The sequence below is a fragment of the Passer domesticus genome, chromosome 32 (assembly GCF_036417665.1).
Source record: "Passer domesticus isolate bPasDom1 chromosome 32, bPasDom1.hap1, whole genome shotgun sequence".
Classification (NCBI taxonomy): domain Eukaryota; kingdom Metazoa; phylum Chordata; class Aves; order Passeriformes; family Passeridae; genus Passer; species Passer domesticus.
The window spans coordinates 2119747-2133410 of NC_087505.1; positions in this window are offsets into that span (position 1 = coordinate 2119747).

Sequence of the window (13664 nt, forward strand, 5' to 3'; positions counted from 1 at the left end):
TCTCTCTATATATATCTATCTACATATATTTATAAATCTTGTGTACACAAAAATATATGTAGGACATTAAAATATACAATATAGCATATTAAACCTCACTGTAGTAGGAGTTTTGTATTAAATAAGTAGCACAAAGAATCAGGCTGGGGAACACAGCACTCTCAGCAGCAGGAGACCCACAGGGTGAAGAGTCAGTGCTCACCCCTCTTGCCAGCAGCCCAGCACCAAGCTGCCTTCAAAATCTGGATCAGAAGATGGGTTTGAGCTGGTTTTGGGGAGGTTTTTGATGTGTCTATCTATCTATCTATCTATCTATCTATCTATCTATCATCCATCTATCTATCTATCTATCTCTATATATATATCTATCTACATATATTTATAAATCTTGTGTACACAAAAATATATGTAGGACATTAAAATATACAATATAGCATATTAAACCTTGTTATAGTAGGAGTTTTATATTAAATAAGTAGCACAAAGAATCAGGCTGGGGAACACAGCACTCTCAGCAGCAGGAGACCCACAGGGTGAAGAGTCAGTGCTCACCCCTCTTGCCAGCAGCCCAGCACCAAGCTGCCTTCAAAATCTGGATAAAAAGATGGGTTTGAGCTGGTTTTGGGGAGGTTTTTGATGTGTGTATCTATCTATCTATCTATCTATCTATCTATCTATCTATCTCTATATATATATCTATCTACATATATTTATAAATCTTGTGTACACAAAAATATATGTAGGACATTAAAATATACAATATAGCATATTAAACCTCACTGTAGTAGGAGTTTTGTATTAAATAAGTAGCACAAAGAATCAGGCTGGGGAACACAGCATCCTCAGCAGCAGGAGACCCACAGGGTGAAGAGTCAGTGCTCACCCCTCTTGCCAGCAGCCCAGCACCAAGCTGCCTTCAAAATCTGGATAAAAAGATGGGTTTGAGCTGGTTTTGGGGAGGTTTTATATATATATATATATATATAAATATTGTGTACACAAAAATATATGTAATATATTAAAATATACAGCATATTAACCCTCACTCACTGTAGTAGGAGTTTTGTGTTAAATAAGTAGCAGTAAATGTATTACAAATATGTATTTTGTGTTTTGCTGTCACTCTGTCAGGGCTGGAAAGGGGGCTGGTGGTTGTGGTCCACACCAGCCCCCCACTTTCCCATCAGAAGGTGTCTGGGCCACTTGAAAGGGCCAGTGAAACCCCCCTGTGGAGCTGCAGGATGCTGTGGGCACCCTGGGCATGCCAGTGAGGAACAGAGCTGCTCTCTGTGTGCTCTCTGGGATGAGGCCAGGCCTCCCTTTCCAGGAGGCAGAGAAATCCCCAGCCCCACAATCTGCCTTCCCCACCCCATTTTTGTCCTGCTCACGCCCTGGGGTGTTGATGCTGAGCACAGGGCGGGCACCACACCTGTGCTGGGGAGGTGACAGTCCCCATCCTGCACCCCACTCCCTTTGTCCCAGCCCTCCAGGCTTCACCCCATGGCTCTGCCTCATTCCAGGGGGGGCAGAGCCTCCTCCCCACCCAGCAGGGCTGTGCCTGCCCGGGCTGGCCCCTGAGCCCCCTCTCCCTGCTGGGTCCCCACTCTGGGAGCTCCCTGATGTGTGTCCCAGCTGGGATGGTCACAGCACAAAGCAACGCTCCATTTCCAGCAGGATCCAAACCTGGTTTTATTCTATTTTATTTATGCATGCTTTTTATACATTCTTCCAAAACTCATAAATTCACATTTACTCATTGGTCAGGAAAGACAACAAGTGCTCACAGTTACAGGTTTCTCTTATTTCTCCTTCTTTCTTTCTTGGTTTCTATGTCAACGACCTCAGTAGAAAATTCTTTCAGGGGTAAACATGGATCCTCTTCTCAAACTTCTCTCTGGCTCACAGAAATCACTATAAAACCTCTTGCACAGAGGTGGATGCTCTGCAGAACTGGGTGTGGGGGGCTGCTGAGCTGCTCCTGGGGAGTGAGAGGGGCTGGAGGCCATCAACCCATAAAATCATGGAATAGTTTGGCTTGGAAGGCCCTTAAAGCTCATCTCATTCCACTGCCCCAGGCTGCTCCAAGCCCTGTCCCACCTGGCCTTGGACACTTCCAGGGACAGGGAGCTGCAGCTGCTCTGGCAACCTGTGCCAGGGCCTCCCCACCCTCATTGTCAAACACTTCTTCTTCATATCAAACCTCAATCAACCTTTTCTAGTTTAAAATGCTCCCCCTGGTCCCATCCATCCTTCTACTTGGACTTAGGAAGAGAAGCTCACGGCCCCTGTGCCCAGAGATCTTGCAAAGTCATTTTCCTGCTTGAATTCTGGGGTGTTTCCCTGCAGATTTGTTTGGTTGCCCTCTCCTCTCCCTCTCTTTTCTGGTGTGGGGGAAAATAAATGCCCTTAAAGAGTTTTGTGGCTGCAAAAACCTCTGGATTACCCAGAGCCCTGGAGCTGCCAGGCTGCAGCAGTGGCCTGAGCTGCCTCCATCCCTGCCCCAGCCCCTGCCGGGTGGAAGGAACAAGGCAGTTGATTTCAAACCACCTGAGAACCACCTCGGTGTCCTGGTGTCCCTTTGGGCCTTGTCCTGATGTCCCTTTGGGCCTTGTGCCGATGTCCCTCTGGGACTTGTCCTGATGTCCCTCTGGGACTTGTCCCGATGTCCCTTTGGGCCTTGTCCTGATGTCCCTTTGGGCCTTGTCCCGATGTCCCTTTGGGCCTTGTGCCGATGTCCCTCTGGGACTTGTCCTGATGTCCCTCTGGGACTTGTCCTGATGTCCCTTTGGGCCTTGTCCTGATGTCCCTCTGGGCCTTGTCCCGATGTCCCTTTGGGCCTTGTCCTGATGTCCCTCTGGGACTTGTCCCGATGTCCCTTTGGGCCTTGTCCCGATGTCCCTTTGGGCCTTGTCCTGATGTCCCTTTGGGCCTTGTCCTGATGTCCCTCTGGGACTTGTCCCGATGTCCCTCTGGGACTTGTCCCGATGTCCCTTTGGGCCTTGTCCTGATGTCCCTTTGGGCCTTGTCCCGATGTCCCTTTGGGCCTTGTCCTGATGTCCCTCTGGGACTTGTCCTGATGTCCCTCTGGGACTTGTCCTGGAGGGACTTTTCCCTTTGGGAGAGGTGGTGCAGTTTTTGCCCCACAGTTTTTGTCCTGAGCCACCCTTGGGTGTTTGCTGGGGTGGGGGGAAGGACCAGAGAGCCAGGCAGAGCCAGAGGGGATGGGAAAGTTGGAGAGAAGAGGTGATGAAGCCACGGGATGGGCTCTGGGGGATGTCCCACGAGCCAGCCAGGCTTGCACGGCGCCCACCCCGAGGGGTGCAGGCAGAGCTGCTCCCTCTGCCAGGGAGGCAGCGCTGATTTCCCACCTGGCAGGGCTGCTCTGGGGGCTGGGGAGCAGCGTGGGGCCACGGGCTGGTGGGAGCTGGGGCTGGCTGCCTCTTCCCACAGCCCCCACACATCCTGGCTCATCTCAGCCTGACCCCTGATTACACTCCGCAGGCTCTGCATCGCTGCCGTTGCCCCGGCAACGTGTCGTCGCCACGGCAACCGTGACAACCTTCTGCTCATTAATTTAAAAAGGTTCGCAGTGTAACAAATGAAATAGTTATAAGCTTGTCAGGGTGTTAAGGAGCAGGGGCTGACAACTTGCCCCCCTTGCCTGTGCTGCCAGAGCAGCCTGGCTCTGCCACGGGGTCCCCACCCCGGAGCCGGCTCCATCCCATCATCTCTGAGTGCAGTAATTCCTCCAGGGCAGTGCTTGGAGCATCCTCTGGGGCGGTGTGGCATCACTTGGTGACCACCTCGCAGGTGGGGGGGCTGTGGCAGAGGTGTTTTAGGGGGTTTGAAGCAGTGACACTCCTGTTGGGCCGTTCCTGCTGTGGTGGTGGGGCTGATGTCTGGGATGGAGTCAGAGTTATCCCAGGCTCTGTCCTGGAGGATAATTATTTTCATCAACACGTAGCACCTCTGCATCTGCACTATTAAAATGAACGTCTTTACCTTTGTACCTAACAGGATCGAGAGGGGGAGGATGAGCAGATCAAACACATGACTGTACACACAGATATTCCTTAGGAAACCTGGACAGATCACAGATACCCTGCATATCCTCAGCTGGGGGAAGTTAATCCCAGCTGGCTAAGCCTGGCAGCTGAGGTAAATCAATGTTTCCCTTGAAGTCCTGGGCCAGGTTGCTGACAGGTACAAAGAGCTATTGGAAAGCTGAAGCTGCTGAAGCCAGGGCAAAGGACACCAGTTGAGGATTTGGCTCTTGCTTCATTATATACCATTTTGCTGAAATCTCAGCGGATTTCAAGTTGACCAAACCCCTTTAATCTCAAATAAAGGCCATTCTCTGGCTTTTTGTAAGTGGAAACACGAAAGGAGCTGGTTTAAAGAAAAAAAAAAATCCTGCCATTGCAATTCTGCTTGGCAAGCTGAGAATAAGGTCATTTTTCAGCAAGAAAAGTGTCCGTGCAGTTAAAAATAAAAATGGTGAGTTCTGGGCCACATTCGCTCCTAATGGAAGCCGGTTCTGGGATTGCACTGGGTTTTGTCAGCTGGGACCCAGCATTTCCCAGCTCTGCCACAGCCCTCGTGCCAGACAAGTGTTGGTTTGGGAATGGGGTTTGTCCCTTGTTTTGGCTCTGGAGCCTCTCTCCTCACGATCACCCAGCAGTTCCAAAGCCCAGACCTCATCCCTGCATCCATCCTGCATCCATCCCTGCATCCATCCCTGCCTCCATCCCTGCATCCATCCCTGCCTCCATCCCTGCCTCCATCCTGCATCCATTCTGCATCCATCCCTGCATCCATCCCTGCACTGACCCCTGCACTGATCCCTGCATCCAGCCCTGCATCCAGCCCTGCACTGATCCCTGCATTGATCCCTGCATCCAGCCCTGCATCCAGCCCTACATCCATCCCTGCACTGACCCCTGCACTGATCCCTGCATCCATCCCTGCACTGATCCCTGCATTGATCCCTGCATCCATCCCTGCAGGCCAACACTCCAGGCTGGAGCTGCTGTCAAAGATTCCTGTGCCAAAGGGGAGCTGGCAGCTCCCCAGCCCTGCTCCTGCCCCTGCCCTGCCCCTGCCCCTGCCCCAGCCCTGCTCCTGCCCCTGCCCCAGCCCTGCTCCTGCCCCGTGCTTCAGGAAGGGAAATCCAGTGATTGCTCCAGGGCCTTGTTTCCTTGCCTTCAAGAGATCCTTCAAAACCTTTCTCAATAATTAAACAAGCAAGGCCTAAAAATAGCACCAATATCTATTATGTGTGGCAGAATAATTGAAGGGGAGAGCAGGGAGAAGAGTGTCCTCAGTGTCCCAAACTTCTCCTCCCCACCCTCAACGGGCTCCTGAGGAGTGCAGGGAGGCTGCTGGATGTCAGGAGCCCCAGGTTCTGCTGGCTGGGATGTCTCCTCCCAAAGCAGCCAGATTTGGGGATCTTTCATTCCTCAGAAGAGGGTCTTTGGCAGCTTTTTATGCCATGGTGGGTTTTGGAAGGGCACAGCAGCCTCAGCTGTGGCTGCAGCAAGGAAGGCCTGGGACCTACACCCATGGCTGGGAGCACCTTGCCCACCCTGGGCACTGGCAGCAGGAACCCGAAATCTACCCCAAAAGAAGCTGGTGGCACAGCTGGTTCTCAGAAATTGGGCTGCTCCCAGCCAGCACACGGTGCAAATGCTGCTGTGAGTGGCAGCCCAGGAACAGCATCCCTGGAAGCAGCAGCTGGAGCCTTAAATCTGCACTCTCCTGAGCTTTTGCTTATCTCTAAAGCTCCCAGCACTGAAGTGGGGCTGTGCTGGAGCAGATAAACCCACGGCTTGGAAGGGGCTGCTGGAGCCTTGGCTGCAGGGAAGGGCAGGGAGGTGAGGCCCTGGACTGGGGGAGCTTGGCCCTGGGGGTGCTGAATTTGGGGCTGTGCCTCGTGGGCCTGGGAGGGGGCTCACAGTGCTCTGAGTCACATGGAGAATCCAAATGACACCCAGGGCCAGCAGCACCATGGCACTGCAGTGTGAAATGGCACTGCCACACTGAAATGGCACTGCCACACTGAAATGGGACTGCCACACTGAAATGGGACTGCCACACTGAAATGGGACTGCCACACTGTGAAATGGCACTGCCACACTGTGAAATGGCACTGCCACACTGAAATGGGACTGCCACACTGAAATGGGACTGCCATAGTATGAAATGGCACTGCCACACTGTGAAATGGCACTGCCACACTGAAATGGGACTGCCACACTGAAATGGGACTGCCACACTGTGAAATGGCACTGCCACACTGAAATGGCACTGCCACACTGTGAAATGGGACTGCCACACTGAAATGGCACTGCCACACTGAAATGGCACTGCCACACTGTGAAATGGCACTGCCACACTGAAATGGGACTGCCACACTGAAATGGCACTGCCACATGGTGAAATGGCACTGCCACACTGAAATGGCACTGCCACACTGAAATGGCACTGCCACACTGTGAAATGGCACTGCCACACTGAGGGTGGGTGATGATCCCGGCTGGGAGCTGGCAGGGGTAACTGGGATGGCAGAATTAGCCAGGTTGCTGTGCCAGGGATAGCCAGGATGCTGTGCCAGGGATAGCCAGGATGGTGTGCCTGGGATAGCCACAGTGCCATGACAGGATTAGTTAGGATGCTGCTGCAGGGCTCACTGAGATCTGTGTCAGGATTCACTGGGATCTGTGGCAGGATTCACTGGGATCTGTGGCAGGGCTCACTGGGATCTGTTGCAGGATTCACTGGGATCTGTGGCTGGATTCACTGGGATCTGTGGCAGGATTCACTGGGATCTGTGGCAGGACTCACTGGGATCTGTGGCAGGATTCACTGGGATCTGTGGCAGGATTCACTGGGATCTGTGTCGGGGCTCACTGGGATCTGTTGCAGGATTCACTGGGATCTGTGGCAGGATTCACTGGGATCTGTTGCAGGATTCACTGGGATGTGTGGCAGGATTCACTGGGATGTGTGGCAGGATTCACTGGGATGTGTGGCAGGATTCACTGGGATCTGTGGCAGGGCTCACTGGGATCTGTGGCAGGATTCACTGGGATGTGTGGCAGGATTCACTGGGATGTGTGGCAGGATTCACTGGGATGTGTGGCTGGATTCACTGGGATCTGTGGCAGGATTCACTGGGATCTGTGGCAGGATTCACTGGGATCTGTGGCTGGGCTCACTGGGATCTGTGGCAGGATTCACTGGGATCTGTGGCAGGACTCACTGGGATGTGTGGCAGGATTCACTGGGGTCTGTGGCAGGATTCACTGGGATGTGTGGCAGGGCTCACTGGGATGTGTGGCAGGGCTCACTGGGATCTGTGGCAGGGCTCACTGGGATGTGTGGCAGGATTCACTGGGATCTGTGGCAGGATTCACTGGGATCTGTGGCAGGGCTCACTGGGATCTGTGGCAGGGCTCACTGGGATCTGTTGCAGGATTCACTGGGATCTGTGGCAGGGCTCACTGGGATCTGTGGCTGCGCTCACTGGGATCTGTGGCAGGGCTCACTGGGATCTGTGGCTGCGCTCACTGGGATCTGTGGCAGGGCTCACTGGGATGTGTGGCAGGATTCACTGGGATCTGTGGCAGGGCTCACTGGGATGTGTGGCAGGATTCACTGGGATGCTGTGCCAAGCACACCATGAGCTTGAAGAAAACTCTTCTTGCAGCATGGAGAGGCCATGTAGAAAGGGAGCAGGGCTGAACCCTGGGGGATACCTGGGAAGAGGAGAAGGGGATTGCATTAGGAACGGGACAACAGAGAGAGGGGGGAACCAGCGTGCAGCTTCTCGACCCCCATTTGGGGCATCCCAGGGCCTGCCCATTGCCCGGACAGGGTGGCCAGCCCAGCCTCCCAAAACTCCTCACGGAGAAAGGCAAACAGCTCAGCCGTGCGTTGCATAACCAGGAAAAAAAGGCGTCCTCGGAGCCGAGTGGCTGCCGGCCAACTCTGGCATTAAAGTGGAGCAGAGGATACCGGGAGGGGAGCGCGGATTAGGCGGGGAGGAGACGGGATCAAGTGAGCAGCAGCGAGGGCAGGCTGGCCACAGCCTTAGGGAGGGTCACCAGGAGGGATCCAGCCTCCCTTCCCAGTGGGAGAGAGCCCCGGGATCAGGAGGGATCCAGCCTCCCTTCCCAGTGGGAGAGAGCCCCGGGATCAGGAGGGATCCAGCCTCCCTTTCCTGTGCAGATCCCGGGATCAGGAGGGATCCAGCCTCCCTTCCCTGTGCAGAATCCTGGGATCAGGAGGGATCCAGCCTCCCTTCCCTGTGCAGAGAGAACCCCAGGATCAGGAGGGATCCAGCCTCCCTTCCCTGTGCAGATCCCTGGATCAGGAGGGATCCAGCCTCCCTTCCCTGTGCAGAATCCTGGGATCAGGAGGGATCCAGCCTCCCTTTCCTGTGCAGATCCCGGGATCAGGAGGGATCCAGCCTCCCTTTCCTGTGCAGATCCCAGGATCAGGAGGGATCCAGCCTCCCTTCCCTGTGCAGATCCCTGGGATCAGGAGGGATCCAGCCTCCCTTTCCTGTGCAGATCCCTGGGATCAGGAGGGATCCAGTCTCCTTTCCCTGTGCAGAGAGAACCCCGGGATCAGGAGGGATCCAGCCTCCCTTCCCTGTGCAGAGAGAACCCCAGGATCAGGAGGGATCCAGCCTCCCTTCCCTGTGCAGAGAGAATCCCAGGATCAGGAGGGATCCAGCCTCCCTTCCCTGTGCAGATCCCTGGGATCAGGAGGGATCCAGTCTCCTTTCCCTGTGCAGAGAGAACCCCGTGATCAGGAGGGATCCAGCCTCCCTTCCCTGTGCAGAGAGAACCCCGGGATCAGGAGGGATCCAGCCTCCCTTCCCTGTGCAGTATCCCAGGATCAGGAGGGATCCAGCCTCCCTTCCCTGTGCAGTATCCCAGGATCAGGAGGGATCCAGCCTCCCTTCCCTGTGGGAGAGAGCCCTGGGATCAGGAGGGATCCAGCCTCCCTTCCCTCTGCAGATCCCTGGATCAGGAGGGATCCAGCCTCCCTTCCCTGTGCAGATCCCTGGGATCAGGAGGGATCCAGTCTCCCTTCCCTGTGCAGAGAGAACCCCGGGATCAGGAGGGATCCAGCCTCCCTTCCCTGTGCAGAGAGAACCCCGGGATCAGGAGGGATCCAGCCTCCCTTTCCTGTGCAGATCCTGGGATCAGGAGGGATCCAGCCTCCCTTCCCTGTGCAGATCCCTGGGACCAGGGCAATGGGGAGGCGCTGGGCCCTTTCATTAGGGCCGGGTGTGTGTGTGCAGGAATCAGAGAGCACCTCGAGGAGCAGGGGATGAGACACTCGTGTTCATCACTGAGGTTGTGGCTGCAGAGACAGGATCTTTGCTTTCTCCGAGCTGCTGAGCGTGGAGCTGCTCTGGATCTCGCACTGATTCAGCACGACGTGAAGGCTTGTAACTTTTGGGAGTTCTTGGAAATTGGGCTGCTCCCAGTCAGCAGCTACTCCTACACACCGAGGAGACACGCTTGGGGAGCTTCTGGAGCTCTACCCGCTGGCTGCCTGCACCAACACAGGGCTGCAGTTTTATGCTGGGAAGAAAAAGGGGAGATCAAGCGAATTTAAAATTGCAAGGTGCTCCAAAGTGTGCCCAGTCTCCATTAGCTGATAAACATTGTGCTGGGCTTAAACCTCCGGGGTGCTAAAATGTGCTAAAAGATGCTTACCTAGCTGATAAACCCCCAGCAGCAGAGATGGGGAGTTCTGCTGTGCCTGGGTTTAGCTCAGCTTGGGCTGAGCTCAGCTTGGGCTGAGCTAAACCCCAGCTGGGTTTACTGCCTGCAGAATCACAGAATTACAGGCTTGCTTGGTCTGGAAGGGTCCTTAAAGTTCATCTCCTTCCACCCCCTGCCATGGGCAGAGACACCTCCCACTATCCCAGGTTGCTCCAAGCCCCAACCGTGCTGACCTTGAACTCTTCCAGGGATGGGGCAGCCACAGCTCCTCTGGGTAACCTGTGCCAGCGCCTCATCAACCTCCACAGAGAAGAATTTCCTTCTAATATCTCATCCTCTGGACTCGCTCCAGCAGCTCCATGTCCTTCCTGCGCTGGAGGCCCCAGAGCTGGAGGCAGCTCTGCAGGTGGGGTCTCACCAGAGCCCAGCAGAGGAGCAGAATCCCCCCTTTAGGTGCTGCCCACGCTGTGGGTGAGCCCCACACAGGTGGGACAGCATTGCTTGTAGTGGCTGCCAGTTTCTATTGCCAGGTGACATCCAGCTTCTCAGTCCCCAACAGCCCCAAATCCTTCTCCTTTAGACATTTCCCACCAGGGTTTGGCCCTGGTGGTTGCCCACAGTGTCAGCCCTGGTGAGCAGACCCCAGGCCCTGCAGCAGGGTGCAGGATCACCATCAGCAGTAGATGAGTGGTGTGCTGGGCTTGTTGGCAAACAGCCCTGACCAGGGCCAGGCCAAGGCAACAGCAGTGGGGTCCTCCCCCACCTCCTTTAATTGATGAGGTGTGCTCCAAACAGCAGCCATGGTAGCCCAGCTCAGGACTGGGAACTGTCCCCTTGGCTCGGTGTGCCAGGGAGGATGAGGATGGTCCCCAGTGGGTGTGCAGGGCTACCTTGTGGCCTGCAAGGGGTGGCCCTCACTTAGTGTGGCTGCTTTCTGCAGCTTGAGTTATTTTATTTTTTCCCTCTTCTCGTGTGGTGGTTCCTGTTTGAGGGCTCACCGCGATGGTTCCCACTCACCCCTCTGAGCTGAGCCTGGCACTGCTGGAGGCACTGGGGGTGCTCCAGGGGAGGAGATTCAGGGCTGCTCCGTGGGGAGCTGAAGGGCAGCGTGTTTGCTCTCGGCTTTGCATCAAACCCAGGGTCAGAGCCAGGAATCTCTGTCCCCCAAGAGCCGTGCAGTGCCAGCGCCCGTGGCACGCTGCCCAGGCTTCCCGGCCTTGGGTCCAGGATCAGGGCGAATCCCGTTTTAAGGCAAAAGGTTATGGGCGGGAAGGAAGCAATCACAAAGCAAACACCACAGCCTTCTCCAACCGCACACGGCTCTGGCACAATAAATAGAAGGGATGAGACAAAAATAGCCCCCCGAGTTGCAGCGTGGACACGGCGAGGGAGCGGGGCTGTGCTCAGGGGTGCCGGGGTGTTCTCCTGCCCATCCCAGCTCCCGGAGTCACGGCCAGGGGGATGTCCTGCAGTGCTGCGGCTGCCAGGCAATATCCTGGAGCAGAAATGATGAGTGGGCTTCAAGGGGAGGTACCTGAGCCCTTGTAAAAGTCAGCGCACCGGCAGCTGAGCCCTTGCAGAACTCGCTGCATCCCACGCCCTGGCAGAGCTCTGGCACTTCCCTGCGTGCAAAGCCCGCTCCCAGCCCCCAGGAGCCAGCTGAGCTGCGCCGTAACTCGGGCAGAGGCAAAGCCCAGATGTGGAGGCACAAGGACTGGCTGGGGGCCCGGCAGCCGGGAGAAAAAACATCGCGAGTCTGGCTCTGGCTTTGGGAGCGGGCTCGGGGAGCTCGCAGGGCCGATGCGAGCTGCCTTCCCTGGCCAGCAGAGCCGCCGCTCCCCCTTTGGGGTGGGCTTGGAGCACGGCAGGGAGGATGCAAAACGTTCACGGTCCCGTGCGAGCCTTGCGAGGGGCGAGAAAAATCCTCATCTTCCCGCAACCCGCGCTGATTGAGCCGGGAAACACCGCCCGGGAGAGGGTCCCGTTTGGGTGGGGGGCTCGGGGGGCCCCTCCCCAGCCGGCCCCGCTGCTGGGGGCGCGCAGCTGGAGCCCTCCCAGGGCCCTGCCGCTTTAACCTGCCTCTCCCACGTGCTGTCTGGTTGTGCTGGAGACGGTGACGCAGGCAGGACGTCAATGGACGCTGTGGGAGAATTTAGACTTGGGAGAGGAAGGGGGGGCAGGGAGGAAGGCAGCGTTTGCAGGGGCGGGGGTGCACGGCCGGGGCAGGAGGGACCCCGCACGCAGCCGGGCAGGGTGGCCCCGGAGCATCGCTGGCAGCTGCGGCCATGCCATGGTGCCCCCCCGTCCCCGGCATGGGCTGGGACCTCGGCCAGCTGCGAGGGCAAATAATCCTCCTCCTCCTCCTCCTCCTCCCTTGCCCAAGCCGGGGTGGGCGGCGGGGGGGCCCCAGGGGCCACGTGAAGGCGACGCTTCCTCCCTGCCCGCTGCCACCCCCCCCGCATTGTCACCACACGTGTGCCACTCCTGTCCCCGCGCGGGTCGGGCAGGCAGCGACCGTGCCGTGCTGTGCCCGGGCGTGCCAGCCCAGCGCAGGCGGGAGGTGACGGGTGGGCCAGGAACGGGGCTGGCACAGACCTTGGTGGCCATCAGGACTGTCCCCCGGCTTGGGGTGGGGAGCTGGGAATGACCATGGTCATGGATAGCCCCAGGAACGGGGCTGGCACAGACCCTGGTGGTCACTGGGGCTGTCCCTGAGCTGGGAATGACCACGGTCATGGATGGCCCAGGAACAGGGATGGCACAGACCCTGGTGGTCACCGGGGCTGTCCCCGAGATGGGAATGACCCCGGTCATGGATGGCCTGGGAAAGGGGCTGGCACAGACCCTGGTGGTCACTGGGACTGTCCCCCGGCTCGGGGTGGGGAGCTGGGAATGACCTGGTCATGGATGGCCTGGGAACGGGGCTGGCACAGACCCTGGTGGTCACCGGGGCTGTCCCCGAGATGGGAATGACTCCGGTCATGGATGGCCTGGGAACTGGGCTGGCACAGACCCTGGTGGTCACCGGGGCTGTCCCCGAGATGGGAATGACTCCGGTCATGGATGGCCTGGGAAAGGGGCTGGCACAGACCCTGGTGGTCACCGGGGCTGTCCCTGAGCTGGGAATGACCCCGGTCACGGATGGTGTGGGAACGGGCCTGGCAGAGACCCTGGTGGTCATCAGGACTGTCCCCCGGCTTGGGGTGGGGAGCTGGGAATGACCTGGTCATGGGTGGGCCAGGAACGGGCCTGGCAGAGACCCTGGCAGAGGTGGGAATGACCCGTGAGTGCCCCTCCGTGCACGGCTCTGCTCCTCTCCCCATCCCGAGCTGGGCTGTGCCGCTGCCAAGGGCATCACCCCCACCCCGGGCCAGGGTCCAGCCGCTGTGGCATGGCAGGACCCCCATCCCCTCCCTCTTGCAGAGCTTTCAAAGCTCTTTCAGAGCTTTCAGCGTACCCAGGGACAAGTTGGATCAGCACTTCCACTCCAGGGAGGGATGAGATGAGCCACAAACTGTGATTCCTCCCTGCGTCCAACCCCAGTCTTTAAGAGCTACACTGGTCTCCCCAAAAGTCGCATGGAGCTCTGCTCCCACTTGGTTCAGAGGGAGGAATGGGCAGAGAGAGACAAAAAGTCGTGGCAAGGAGGATAGAGATGCTGCTCTTCAGCACAAGGCTCTGCTCTCGGCCTCTTGGCTTTGCCTCCAGCCCTCACCCCACTCCCCTCCCTGAGCTCTGTGCAGGAGAGGAACAAATATTTTTCCCACTTTAGGTTTTTGGGTGCCTTTTTTTTTGTTTGTTTTTGTTTTAATAGCCTTAGGGTGTAGGTGGCTGCATATCTTGGAGGACCCAGGAGTCCTGCCTCCTTCCTGCTGGCACAGGGCAAGGGAAAGCAGTTTCCACTGTCAAGAGGCTGCGCAC